Source organism: Arachis hypogaea, chromosome 14 (genome assembly GCF_003086295.3).
Source record: "Arachis hypogaea cultivar Tifrunner chromosome 14, arahy.Tifrunner.gnm2.J5K5, whole genome shotgun sequence".
Classification (NCBI taxonomy): Eukaryota; Viridiplantae; Streptophyta; class Magnoliopsida; order Fabales; family Fabaceae; genus Arachis; species Arachis hypogaea.
The window spans coordinates 37847229-37860974 of record NC_092049.1 but is presented as its reverse complement, the minus strand read 5'-3'; positions in this window follow the sequence as shown (position 1 = coordinate 37860974).

Below are 13746 nucleotides of genomic sequence, written 5' to 3'. Positions count from 1 at the left end.
AGCCAGAAAATACCTGAAATCACAGAAAAACATACAAACTCATAGTAAAGTCCAGAAATGTGAATTTAACATAAAAACTAATGAAAACATCCCTAAAAGTAACTAGATCCTACTAAAAACATACTAAAAACAATGCCAAAAAGCGTATAAATTATCCGCTCATCACAAAGTTTGCATGCTGTGTCAGCTAGTTTTCCTTGGTTTGCCCCAATGGCGAACTACTTGGTTGCAAGAATCTTCCCTCCCAACTTTTCAAAAAATCAAAAGGACAAGTTGAGGAGTGATTCCAAATATTACATTTGGGATGACCCTCACTTGTGGAAGAGAGGTGTAGACCAAGTAATCCGAAGGTGTGTCCCAGAATCCGAATTTCAACCAATTCTGGAAACTTGTCATTCGTCCGACTGTGGTGGCCACTTTGGCCCACAAAGGACCGCTAAAAAGGTGTTGGATTGCGGATTCTGGTGGCCAACCTTATTCAAGGATGCTAACCGGCTATGTGTGTCTTGTCATCAGTGTCAAAAGTCAGGAAACACATCCCAAAGGGATGAAATGCCTTAGCAACCTATGTTGTTCTGTGAGATATTTGATGTGTGGGGCATTGACTTTATGGGACCGTTTCCTAACTCTGGTGGGTATCTGTACATTCTGTTAGCGGTTGACTACGTGTCAAAGTGGGTGGAGGCCGTACCTACCCGCCTTGACGACGCCAACACCGTTGTTTCTTTCATTAGGAATCACATTGTATGCCGTTATGGGTCGCCACGAGCAATCGTGAGCGACCAAGGATCCCACTTTTATAACAGGAAGGTAGAAGCATTGCTCAAGCGCTATGGAGTACCGCATAAGGTTGCTACTGCTTATCATCCGCAAACAAATGGGCAAGCGGAAGTTTCCAACTGGGAAATCAAGAGAATCTTGGAAAAAGTGGTCAATCCACAAAGAAAGGATTGGAGCCTCCGGCTAGGAGATGCACTATGGGCATACAGAACGGCTTACAAGACTCCGATAGGGATGAGTCCCTTTCGGATCGTCTATGGTAAGGCATGCCACCTTTCGGTGGAGATTGAGCATCGAGCATACTGGGCGGTAAAGCAGTGCAACATAGATTTGGCCAAGGCAGGTGAAGCTAGGAAGTTACAATTAGAAGAGCTTGAGTGTTTGAGGAACGAGTCATATGAGAATGCCCGAATTTACAAGGAAAAGACTAAAGCATTCCATGACCATCACATTCGGAAGAAGGACTTTAAAGAAGGAGATAAAGTCCTCCTCTACAACTCAAGGCTCCGATTTATGCCTGGAAAGCTCTGTTCTAGGTGGGAAGGACCTTTTAAGGTGAAAGAAATGAAGCCCTACGGAGTGGTGGAATTATTTGATCCCAAAAGTGAAGCAACTTTCAAGGTGAATGGGCATAGAGTGAAGAAATATCATGGTTGCAAACCTCCAAGGGAGCTAGAGGTGTACATATTGGAGGATGCACCAAGTAGAGATGAAGCTTGAGAAGAGGACCGTCCAACTTAAGGACGTTAAAAAAAAGTGCTTGGTGGGAGGCACCCCACCGTGGTAAGCTCTTCCTTGTTTATACCATCTTGTAGTATCTTTAATTCCTTGAATTTTATGATCTTTTGATGATTGATTGAGTGCTTAGGGATGCTAGCTTTGTTGATTCTGTTAGATAGGTAGAATGTTCATTTAGAAAGGTTGTGAAAGAGATAAAGAAAACACAAAATTTTTCTTTGAAAAAGAGCACTGACGCGCAAGCGCATAGTGCGCGCGCGGGCCGGTTGCGAATTTCCATTTTCAGGCCAAAAACCCGAGAGTCAGGCCAACTTTGTGCCCAACTCGCGCTAGGCACCCACGCGTTCGCGTACATGCCGCCTGCGCGCACCATTGCCAGTTGACCATCGACGCGTAAGCGCACTATGCGCGCGCGCGCCGATAGAGCTATATGGAGTCTCTGGTACAGAAACCAGAGAGTTGTGCCACGATTGGGCCAACTTTGTGCCAAAACGGACGCGTCCGCGAGTAGTGCGCGCCCGCACCATCTGTAGAATACCACAAGCACGCGCCCGCGCATGGTGCGCGTCCGCGCGCATGCCTCCCTGGGTCACCTTGGTACAAAAACCAGAGACTTGAGCCAGGTTTATGCCACTTTTGTGCCTGGGGCCCAGCTCCTTTCGCGTGCACGCGCTACTGACGCGCACGCGCCCTCAGTTAGCACCTTCACGACGCGTCAGCGCATCTTGCGCGCGCGCGCCATCTGCGTGAATCAGTTTAATACTTCGCGCCGTTTCACTCCTTTCTCACTCACATTCTCTTCTTTTTCTTTCTTAGTTCACTCTTCCTCTCTCTTCATCATTTCTCTTCTCTTCTTCTTCTTCCACAACCCACCACCATTGTCTCCGGTCACTCACCGGTGACAACCACTTTTTCCGGTGGCGCTACACTTCTCCTATTTTCTCTCTCATCTTCACAAAAGAAGATTCAACCTTGCTTTTTCATACTCTTCAAGGTTTAACTTCTCCCTTCCCTTTACCTTTGCTTTTTCTTATGCTATTTCTTCTAATTAAATGCTTCTTATTGTCTTACTTAGTTTTTCTTTTGCTTGATAGTGATATTTCTTGTTTTTGTTTGCTTATTTGCCCTATCTTTTCTTTGTTTATCCATGGATGTTGAACTTGAACTTAATTTGCATTACTAGATCTTTTGTCACTCTTTTACCATTGTGTGATGCTTATGTGGTGATTGATGTTCCATTTTGGGCTTTGAAATTGGTTTAGTATCTCATAATTGCTCATTGCTTGATTATTGCACGCTAAGTGTTCGAGGAAATGCACACATACCAGTTTGGCTCCATTTAGCCATGTATTTTCAATTTGGTGCTCCCTCCTCATTCACTTTTTTCTTCTTAAATACATTGAGTGTAATTTATGTGCTTAAGGTTCATACTTGCCAATCCCAAATTAATTGAACATGACTTGCTTTTACTAAGGATGCTTGAGACTACTCTTCTCATGCCTTTGCATGCCTTACCTTCTCTTGCATCACATGCCAAGTGATATAACCCCTGCATTCATATTCATCATGGGCATGACAAATTACTTGCATGTTGTCATCAATTTGTTTCTTGGGTTTAATGTTTTCCTTCCTCCCCTTTCCTTTTAGGATGGCCACCAAAAAGGGCAAGGAGGTAGCTTCGAGGAAACCGGCCACAAAAAGGGTGCCCCAAGGATCAAATTCTAAGGCGCGTTCTTCAATAGGAGCCAAACCTTTATCAAAGAACAGAAAGACACCCGCTCCTATTGATGAGGATAACAAGGGCAAACCGGCACGAAACTCTTCAAGGTTCCCCAACCGCTTTTGTGAACTCAAGTTCCCTTCCATAGCCGTAAGGAACTATCATCCTGAGCATTTGCTCGCTCCGTCGGACAAGATTGCTCCTTATATTCTACCCCGTATCGAAAAGCGAGGATGGGGGTTTCTTTTGAGGAAACCAAGGGAAATCAACCTCTCTTGGGTGGAAGAATTTTACACCAACTACCACCTTCCCACTCTTCAATCGGTATACATGCGCCGTAAGCAAGTCTCAGTTTCAGAAGAGGCTATTCAGCAAGTACTTAATGTTTTACCAGTGCCAAGTGCCATGGATGGCTACCAAAAAATTCTACGTCAGCGTGAAGAGTATGGATTCGATTGGGACTCGATACTCCGAGTCGTTGCTGAGCCAGAAACTTTTTGGATCCAAGGTCGACAGCGAATGAGGCCCAAGAGTATCAACGCTCGCTTCCTCACTGTGGAAGCTAGAGCCTGGGCCCAGATCCTTTCTCACTATGTGCTACCTACCACTCACAGGTCGTCCATCACGGCAGACCTTGCCTTGCTTGTTTGGTGTATTCTCACGGAAAAGCCGGTGAACATCCCACCTCTTGTCAAGCAAGCAATGAGTCAAGTTCATGACCAGGGTAACCTGCCATTTCCAGCCTTGGTATCTGACTTAGTTGCTGCTGCGGATGTTTCTTGGGAAGCCAAGGATAAGAAGATCATGGTTCCGGCTAAGGGCGATGTGGTCCTAAGCGGAAAATACCTATATCTTCCCATGAACAAACCAAGCCTTGACATAGCCCCGCCGCTTCTTCTTCCCTCGAGCTCATCACCACCACCACTGAGATCCACAGATCAAAGGATAGAAGATCTTCACCGGAAGTTGGATAGGTATGAGCGGCGCAACCACTGCCGATACACCCACCTCAAGAAGCTTCTGAGTCATGTTGCCCCAAGCATGGAGGAGCCTGAGATATTCACATCCACCTCGAACCCAAGCGATGAAAGTTCTGATGGAGGGGATAGTGAAGGCTCCAGTCCCGACCGTCCCTTGAGTATTATTCGTAGCACGGAGGACCGTGCTAATTTCTAAAGTGTGGGGAGGTCGTTCGACCGATCTCCATGGGTAATACTCTCTTCTCTTCAATAACCATGGATTTATCTTTTGCGTAGATGTTAGCATATTGCATGCGTAGTTAGTTTTTCTTGTAAATACCCTTGCATGGTAGTTAGTTTTAATTAGGATTACTTGGTCAAAGCAATAACTTTCTCTCCAAGAAACTGTGTTCTGGGTGACCTATCCTACCAAATTTTTGAAAATTTTGCAGTAAACTTGCCTTAAAAATGTATTTTAGAACATAGTGATTGAGTTAAGAACACAAGCATGAAAGTTTTGAGCCTATTACATGGTTACATCTTTTAACCATTATTTCCATTCTTGTGTGCATATCTTTCTCTCCAGGAATGTGATCCTTGATTTGTCTAATTCTATATATCCATTGCTTTGTGTATGAATGCATTTGCGTGATTGAGGCCATCATTTCAACAGTCACTTTTCCCAAATAGCCTTAACCCTTATATCCACCATTGCTAACCAATTTTGAGCCTTTGATAAACCCTCTTGTTCTTAAATGGAGCACGTCAACAACCCTAAGTGAAAAACCATGAATGTCCCTGAATTTGAATCCTTGATTAGCTTAGGTAAGTTAGGTTGTGTATCATTCATACAGGAGGGGTATACTTTGGAAATTTAGGTAGATATATAGGCATGTAATTGTAGTGTAATTGAAAACTCTAGGATTTTGGGAACATACTCATGTGCTAAATGATTACACCGTATGCATTGACACTTTGGTTCACTAAGAAACCCCAAGAAAAAGGGGATGTTGATAATGTCATATATTATAAAAAAAAAAAGGGAAGAGAAAGAAATGAAAGGGGACAAAAATGCCCCAAGATAAAGTAATAAAAACAATGCATATAGTAGGTGGACTGAAAAGAGGCATAAGTATGCAAAAGGGTAGAAATTCAAGGGTAGCTAGGAATATATTATAGTTGTATAGGTTGTTTTAGGTGTCTAGTGGGATCCGAGGTTGATCAATGACTCAAATTTTAAGCCCACTTAGCCATATACATCCTTACCTTCACCTTAGCCCCATTACAACCCATGAATAAGACCTCATGATACTTGTAAGCATGCATTAAGTAATTGTCGATTGATTAGATGAAAGACAAATCTTGGAAAGCATGATTAGGAGGAGATTGAGTGACGAACCCTAGACACTTGAGCAAATAGAGCAGATACACTTCCGGTGAGGGTTCAATGCTCAATGCTTGTTCCCGGCTTTCACAAGCGTTCGCTTAGCAAGTCATATGCACTCTTTAGTAATGTTCAGTTTGGTAGGATTCGTGAATTGCATACTATCTTCACCCTATATGCTCACATGTATTCTTGAAGGATGGATTCACTTTTGACCAAGTAGGTAGATGACTTTACATTAGTTACATGCATCCGTTTAGATACTTAGCATTTCATAAACCCTTTCCCATCATAATCTTTGGTCTTTTTATTTTAAACATGAGGGCATGCTTGGTTTAAGTGTGGGGAGATTTGATAAACCCCGATTTCGTGGTTTATCTTGTGCTTATTTTGGGGGATTTTATCAATATTTCTCACACTTATTCACAAGAAATGCATGGTTTTGTGTTCACTTCCCAATATTGCTCTATGATGAAAAACATGCTTATTTTACCTAAAAATTGCCATATTTTAATCCTCTTCTATTGTCATTTGATGCCATGATATCTGTGTTGAGTAATTTCAGGAATTATAGGTTAGGAATGACTCAGAAGAGAGGTAGAAAGCATGTACAAAAAGGGAGGAACATGAAGAATTGAAGTCTTGGGAGCAGCAGCATTGGCGCGCCCGTGCACTCCACGCGCTCGCGTGGATGGGACTGGATAGAAGCGGCACGCAAGGATGGACGCATCTGCGCAGATTGGAAGATTTCTATTGCTGCACACGCGCAACTGGCGCGCACGCGTGGATCACAAAAGTAATCGGCGCGCGCACGCATGGCGCGCACGCGTGGGAAGCTGCACGTGACCTCATTAAGAGAAATCGTGCCTGGCGATTTCTGAGGCCAAGGAGGCCCAATTTCAAGCTGTTTCTGCATGGAAAAGACCCAAGGATGATTAGGGGGAAAAAGAGGATGACTCATTTGGAGACCAGGACATAATTTTAGAGTTTTTTTTGGTTCTTTGGTGATTCTAGAGAGAGAAACCCTTGTTCCTCTCTAGATCTAGTTTCCATTTTGATTTTTCCTTGTTGATTTGTGAATTGGACTTGTTGATTACAGTTTTAATTGTTCAATTTAATTTCCTTGCTACAATCTTGCTTACATCTAGTGATAGTTTAATGATTCTTGTCAATTGTTATTTTACCCATTTCAAGAATGTTGTGAATCTTGTTTTGTTGATGTTACATTGATGATTTCTATGTTTAATCTTGTTGATTGTTTGATTGTATGTTGATCATTGTTAGTGGGTATTTGTAGAATTCAATTTAATTACTATTTTGAACATGTCTTTTGTTAGCGCTTACCAAGTGTTTGATGAATTGTTTACTTTGATTATGGAGTAGTTCCTTCTCACTCTTGGCCTAGGTCAAGGGAATTGGGTAAACTTGAGTCATTGGGTCTAATGGATTTGATGATTTGGGAGCCCTAGGTGGTCAATTTGATACTCATTGACACCAACCCACTACTAATCTAATTAGTAAGTAAGTTGGGGCTTATGGGTTGATGTGGCTAGGGCCATTTGACGTACTTCAAGTCTAGGAGTAGATATCACGTACTTAAGACTTGGGAGTAGACTTAATGAGCTTGGTTCCTCATAATTGTCAAGATGAAGTGTTTGACAAGGATTGTGACCCCAATTCCCATGTCTAGCCAAGAGTTATTTTTATCATTCATATTTGAAAACCGATTTCCAATTTCAAGTGTCTTAGTCATAGTTATTCGTTTAGCTTAAGGTAGAATTAAGTAGAATATTGCTTGCTCATTGGAATTGCTTAGTTTTTGCTTACGTAGTTGAATTCGTTTATTGCAATTTAAGATTACCTGCTTGTTGAATTTCCCATTTATTTTCATGCTCATAACTCTCAACCCCGGATTTCTAACCAATGTCGAAGCACATGTTTGCCCATTCTTCGTGAGACGACCCGAGGTTTGAATACTTGGTTATTTCTATTGGGGTTGAACTTGTGACAACCAAATCCCTCTTCTAAATTTGACCCTCGAGGATTGTTGTTGGTAGGCTTTACTCACAACGAGGTGATATTAAAGAGAAAAATCTTACCAATATAACATCCCTTGGTTGAACACACTGTCAAGGACCTGGGGAATCGACCTCATGGGACCATTCCCCATGACTCTGGGGCAGTTTCGATTCCTTGTAGTCACCATTGACTATTACACGAAGTGGATTGAAGCCAAGGCTTTGGCCAATATCACGGCCATCCAGTGCTAAAAATTCTTCTAGAGACAAGTCATAAACCGATTTGGAATTCCTAAAATTGTAATATCGGATATTAGAACCCAATTTGCAGACAAACGTTTCAAAGAGTTCCTAGAAGGACTCGGCATCTCTCAGAAGTTCAGCTCGGTAGAACATCTAGAACCGACGGCCAAGTAGAAGTGGTGAACAAGATCATCGTTAAGGGGCTCAAGAGACGACTAGACGAAGAGAAAGGTTTGTGAGCCGACGAGCTCAAATCCATCCTCTATTAATACCGAACGTCGCTTCAAACATCAACTGGGGAAACTTCCTTTCGGTTAACTTATGGGCTAGAGGTCATTATTCTCGTAGAAATCGGGGAACCCAGCCCACACAGGACTGTCGGAGGACACGAGAGGGCGCAAAGCGGGACCTTGCAGACGAAGTCAGAAACATGGCGCACTTACGGGAGCTAGCCCTGAATCAAAGAATAATCCTAAGGTACAACCAAGGTGTGGTAAAACAGGACTTCAAAAAATGGGGCCTAGTTTTGCAACGCAACGACATCAGTCCTCCCACCCCAGGCGAAGGAAACTTCACCCCCAACTGGGAAGGGCCCTACTGAATCAAGTTTGTAATTGGAAAAGGAGCCTACAAACTGGAACGACTCAACGGGATCGAGTTACCAAGATCATGGAACACTGCGAACATATGGCGCTACTATGCGTAAGGGAGTCCCACCGGGCTGGTACCTTTGTCAAAATCTAAGATTTATTTGTTGCTTTGTTATTTTTTCATCCTTTTGTTATAGTTACCGTTTCTTTTTACATCGTTCTCTCGAGAACTCTTTCCTACCTAAACAGAAGGTTTTAACGCGGCCCAATCTTTAATAAAAACATCATTACATTCAAATACACTCACCCGAGGTATTACTTGGATGATCCGGTGCACTTGCCGGTAAAGTTGTGCGAGTTCTAATTTCGCGCACCAAATTTTTGGCGCCGTTGCTGGAGATTGTTCGTGATTGACAACTACCGGTTGTGTTGTTTTGGTTAGGTATTTTTATTAATTTATTTAATTATTTTTCTTTTTAATTTTCGAATTTTATCTTGTTTATTTTTCCTAATTTTCGATTATTATCTTATTCATCTTTTCCTTATTTTCGAATTTCTTTGTTTTAGTTATCTTATTTTTATTTAATTTTAAATTTTACGTTTGGTGTCCCGTTAGTAATTTTCTTTTTTCTTTTTAATTTTCGAGTCCTATTTTGTTTATCTTTCTTGATTTTTGATCTTTATCTTATTTATCTTTTCCTTGATTTTTGAATTTTATTTTAGTTATTTTATTTTTCAGTTAATTTCAAATTTTATGTTTAATGTTTCTTTAATTTTTCTTTTTTTCTTTTTGAAATTTGAAAAAATTTGATCCCCTTTCTTTCTAATTTTCGAAAATTTTTAAACTAAATCTTCCGTCTTTACTTTCGAATTTTTTTTGTTAAATACTTACTTTATCTTACTTTATTTCTTTTTGGCTATCTCAGTGGGAGTTCTCTATACTCTGACATAGAGACTCCCATCTTTTCTTTGTTTCTTGTTTATGAGCAGGAACAGGAACAAAGAACCCCTTCTCGATTTTGATCCTGAACCTGAGAGGACCTCAAGGTGGCGTTTGCAACAAACCAGAGCTTACAAGGCCGGAGAAAATCTCACAGAATTTTTTGAGAAGGAAGCTGATGAGACTACTATGACAGCTAATGAAGGATAGCTAAACGCTGAAGAGCACGCAAGGAAGGTGCTTGGCTCATGCACTGCACCCACTGCTGACTTCTATGGGCGCAGCATATCAATACTTGCCATTGGTGCCAACAATTTCGAGCTCAAGCCTCAACTGGTCACTCTGATGCAACAGAATTGTTAGTTTCATGGACTCCCACAAGAGGACCCCAACAAGTTCATATCTAATTTTCTGTAGATCTGTGATACTGTTAAGACGAATGGAGTGAACCTGAGATTTACAAACTCATACTCTTCCCTTTTGCTATAAGGGACAAAGAAAAACTATGGCTGAATTCTCAGCCCAAGGAGAGCCTGGACACATGGGATAAGGTGGTCACTGGATTTCTGGCCAAGTTCTTTCCACCCCAGAAGTTGAGTAAGCTTAGAGTGGAAGTCCAGACCTTCAAACAGAAAGAGGGAGAATCCCTCTATGAGGCTTGAGAGAGATACAAGCAGCTGATAAGGAGATACCCTCCCGACATGATCTTAGATTGGAGCATGCTAGATATCTTTTATGATGGCCTCTCTGAGATGGCCAAGATGTCACTGGATCACTCTGCAGGCGGATCACTGCACATGAAAAAGACGTCTGAGGAAGCATACGAGCTCATTGAGATGGTTGCTAACAACCAATACATGTACCCTTCTGAGAAGAACCATGTGAACATTGGGACTAGTCAGAAGAGAGGAGTCATGGGAGTGGACACACTGGACGCCATTCTAGCTAAAAACAAGCTTATGTCCCATCAAAATAACATAATCTCCCAACACTTAAGTGGGATACAAGTTTTAGCTGTCAACACTCAAGATGCACCCTATGAAGGAGACGTTGGTGACACTGCTCAAACCAACATGGAGGAAGTGAATTACATGAAAAATTTCTCCAGAAATTCCAACAATAATCCCTATGCAAATACTTTTAATCAGAGATGGAGGAATCACCCTAACTTTGGGTGGAGAGAGCAGCGGAGGCCGCATCAAGGCTTCAATAATCAGGATGGAACCAATCAAAATAGATTAAACAACAGATAGTTCCAACCCTCTCAATAGCAGATGGAGACGCCTCAGCAAAGTCTTTCTGACTTAGCCACAGTAGTTTCTAACCTCTCCAAGACCATGATGAGTGGATATTTTATATCCTTTTTAGTATCATTTTCTTAGTATTTTCAGTTATATTTTATCAAGTTTTAGTAGTTTTTAGTGCAAAATTCACCTTTTGGATGCAACTTTGAGTTTTTATATTTTTATTATGATTTTAGGAGATTTTTGGGTAAAAATAGCAAGTTTTGGCAAAGTCTGATTTAAAGGCAAAGAAAGGATAGTAAATGCTGTCAAATCCTGACCTCCATGTATTCCAATGAGCATATCTTGAGCTTTAGATATCCAATTGGCACGCTCTTAACGGTGTTGGAAAGGTAACTTCCAAAACTTTCCAGCAATATATAATAATTTATACTTTTCTTTGGAAATGACTGTCCAAAACGGGCGTTGAACGCCCAACTTACCCCCTTTCTAGCGTTCAACGCCCAAGAAGGACCAAGGCCAGTGTTGAACACCCAAAACTAGCGTTCAATGCCTACTCATCCAAGTTGGACGCCAAGCTCAGCCCAAACACTCACCAAGTGGGCCCAGAAGTTGATTTTCACACCTTTTGCTTAGTATATCTCATTTTTGTAATTTTTAATTATTAGATTAGTATATGTAGGAGAAGATCACCCATGTTGAGGATCTTCAGCCTCTCAGAACTTATCACACACTTTTTCTGTAAAGTATGAGCAACTAAACCTTCTGAGTTAAGGATAGGAGCTCTGCTCATTCTTATGGATTAATATTATTACTTTTCTAATTTGATACATGTTTGATTCCATTCTATGATGTATTTTCGTTCTTTATTTTTATGAATTTGGGGTAGAATGAGAGTATGACCCCTTAGTCTACATGAGCTCTTGTGAAGCCTTAGCCGGATAGTATTGAGCTACAACTTGAGAATAAATCACAGGTTCCAAGAGAGTATCTGGGATAATTAGGATACGTGACATAAAATCTCGTTAGTCATGGGTAATTGAGGTCTCTGTGGTGTTAAGGCTAGAATACAGAGCATCATTCTCCGATCTAGAAGATCAGACTTTGTCTGTGGCATTTTGAGTAGGATCACCAGAGATTGAATTGCGCAAGCTTCACCCTCGTTCAGATTGGATGACCATTAGCTCCGGCGTGTGATCTGGATCAGAGGAGATTAATGACCCTCGTTCATTACCCTTCATACACTTCTCTTCTTCCCTATTTTCCCCCACTTGGCTGAAACCTTCTTCTCCCTCTCCTTTATATTTTTTCTTTCTTCTTCTACTATATCCCTTTTTTTTTGTAACTTTGGCTCAAGGACAAGCAAAGTTCTTAAGTTTGGTGTTAGAAAAGCTGCACTTTTTGCATCTACTCTTTTTCTATGGCACTAAAAGCAGGCGAATATTCAAGGAAGAGAAAGGGAAAAGCTCCCGCTTCTACCTCTGAACCCTGGGAATTATGGAGATTCCTCACCAAGGTTCATCAAGACCACTTCTATGATGTGATGAGGCATAAAAAGGTGATATTCGAGGTCACCGTTAAGCTCATAGAAGAGGAATATCCGGAGATCCAACACGAAATTTGGAAAAGGGATTGGAAAACTCTTACCAATCCTATTTCTGTAGTTGGAATGCTCATGGTGCAAGAATTTTATGCCAATACTTGGGTCACCAAAAAGCATGACACGAGTGTGAACCCAAAGCCTAAAAATTGGCGCACCACGGTAAGAGAGTAACTCTTGGAGTTTAGCCCAGAAAGTGTAAGGGTGGCACTATAATTGCCTCAGATGCTAGGAGACCCACACTCTTATACTCAAAGGGTCAACTCTGACCAACGACTGGAGCAAGTGCTTGTAGATATCTGTGTAGAAGGAGCTCAGTGGAGGAGGGACGCACAAGGCAAGTCCTACCAACTGGGTAGGCTTGACCTCAAGCCTGTGGCTAGAGGATGGTTGGAGTTTATTCAACGCTCCTTCCTCCCCACAAGTAACCGATATGAGGTTACCATTAAAAGAGCAATAATGATTCACTGCATTATGCTCGGAAATGAGGTGGAAGTGCACGAGGTAATACCTCAAGAGGTCTACAAGGTAGCTGACAAAGCCTCCACCCAAGCTAGGCTAGCGTTCCCTCACCTCATCTATCGCCTATGCCATTCTGCTGGAATAGGCGTAGCAGGAGACAGCCTGATTGAGGAGGACAAGCCCATCACCAAGAGAAGGATGGAGCATGCTAGGGAGCCTGCACACGGACCACAGCATGAGCCTGTGCGGCCATGAAAGAACTGAAGATTGATGGTTTAGAAGTTATAATAAATACTCGTTGTAAGTATAGTTACTAAACCAAGCAATCAACCTTTCTTACAAAAGTTCTGGTTGTCACAAGTAACAAACCCCTTTTTAAAATTGATAACCGAGTATTTAAACCTCGGGTCGTCTTCTCAAGGAATTGCAGGGATGTATGTTCTTATTATTGGTTATGAGTCTTGTAAATTGGAGGTTTTGAAAGTAAGGAAGCAGTATGTTGAATGATAATAAGAATAAAATAAATAACTATAAAATAGACTCTTGGCAAGGTATGAAAACTGGAAGTCCTATCCTGGTTATCCTTATCAATTGTAATGAGAATTAGATTTTTCTCCCACTTTGTTAACCTTTAACTATGAAGGTAAGTTAAATGGATGAATTAATTCTGATTCCTCAAGTCCTAGTCTTTCCTTGGGAAAAGTTAGAGTTATTGGAACCCGAATTAATTCTGGAAGAATTCCAATTTTCAATCAACCATGAGTTTGATAACTCAAGCGTCTCCAATGACTCAACCAAAGCCAAAAAGAGAAAAATCTAAATTATTTATATAAATAAAAGAAAGCAATCATAATTCTGAAATACCTCAAATTATATTAAATAAAGAAATCAATTCTAACATGGAGTTCATAAGCCAATTAGGCAACATAACTAATACAAGCATTAAAGCATCTGAAAGTAAAAGAGAAATATAAAATAAAAGGAATATTGAACCTGTGACTGAAGAGAGTTGAACTAAACTAATAGAAATCCTAAAATCCTAAATCCTAAGAGAGAGGAGAAAACCTC